The 1,367-nt window shown below is 60.4% G+C and overlaps 1 protein-coding gene across 1 annotated transcript in view; it reads right to left on the bottom strand.

Moving 5' to 3' along the window:
- The window catches only part of LOC102043195 (protein farnesyltransferase subunit beta), a 12,771-nt gene that overhangs the window by 4,757 nt on the left and 6,647 nt on the right, over positions 1–1,367 (bottom strand).

Raw genomic sequence — 1,367 nt, 5'->3', positions numbered from 1 at the left:
GGCCGCGCTCCTGGCCACGCCCACCACACACGGTCATGCCCCTCCCGGGGCTGGCCACACCCCTTCGTTCTTGGGCACGCCCAACCCTTACGCGCGTGCGCAGAGGAGCCATCCCGGGGCCGCTGCGTCATCGTGATGTGACGTCATTTATTGCATCATCATAGAACCCACGGGTTGGGTTGATAAGAACCTTAAAACCCATCCAGTGCCACCCTATGCCGTGAGTAGAGACACCTTCCACCAGACCAGGTTGCTCCAAGCCTTGTCCAGCCTGGCCTTGGACACTTCCAAGGATGGGGCTGCCACAGCTTCTCTGGGAAATCCACTCCAGTGCCTCAGCACCCTCACTTTAAAGAATTTCTTCCTAATATCCAATCGACACCTCCCCTTTTCCACTTTGAAGACATTCCCCCTTGTCCTGTCATTCCATGGCCTCATCCCAAGTCCCTTTCCACCTCTCTTGGAGCCCCTGTAGGAACTGGAAAGGGCTCTAACTCTCACTGGAGCCTTCTCTTCTCCATGCCGAGCACTCTCAGCTCTCCCAGCCTGTTCTTAGCCCTTGGAGGATTTCTGTGGCCTCCTCTGGACATGCTCCAGCAGCTCCCTGTCCTTCCTGTGACAAGGACCCCAGGGCTGGACACAGTGCTCCATGCGGGGTTTCACTTGAGTGGGACAGAGGAGGACAATCCCCCCTCACCTGTTGCCCATGCTGCCAGCGACACAGCCCAGGACATGGGTGGCTTTCCAGGGCTGCCAGCACACCTTGTCAGGTCATATCCAACCTCTCATCCCCCCAGATTCCTCTCATCTGGGCTGCTCTCCATCCCATCACCTGCATCCTGCACTTATCTCGGGAGTTGTCCTGACCCACGTGCCAGCCCTGTCCTTGGCCTTGTTTACCCTCACAAGTTCCCACGGGAACCTTGTCCCTGGACAGGACAACCTGGACAACCCACCTTCATCCAGGTCCTGCTGGGCGCCATCCCATCCTTCCTAAGTGTCAGCAGTTCCTCTGGTGCAGCTCTGTGTCACCGCAGTGTCCCCTGCTGCACCCCTTTGTCCCGTTCCCAATGGCCCCAGAGCAATCCCGGGCACATCCCTGGTGCTCCCAGATCCCCCAGAGTCCCCGCTGCTCCCCCTGGTACATCCCCTGTCCCCCACCTCCGGTTTTCCAGAGCATCCCCAACATATCCTACGGTGCATTCCTGGCTCCATCCCCCCGTTCTCCCCAGCTCTCCTCCCAGTCCATCCCCCGCGTCGCCGCCCAATTCCCCACAGCATCTCCCGGTGCATCCCCGGTGTCCCCTCCCCGCTCCCCGGTGCGTCCCCCGGTCCATCCCCGGTGTCGCCCCCCTCGTTTCCCCTCC

The sequence above is a fragment of the Geospiza fortis genome, unplaced genomic scaffold (genome assembly GCF_000277835.1).
Source record: "Geospiza fortis unplaced genomic scaffold, GeoFor_1.0 scaffold450, whole genome shotgun sequence".
NCBI classification, from domain to species: Eukaryota; Metazoa; Chordata; class Aves; order Passeriformes; family Thraupidae; genus Geospiza; species Geospiza fortis.
This window is presented reverse-complemented; position numbering and strand designations above follow the sequence as displayed.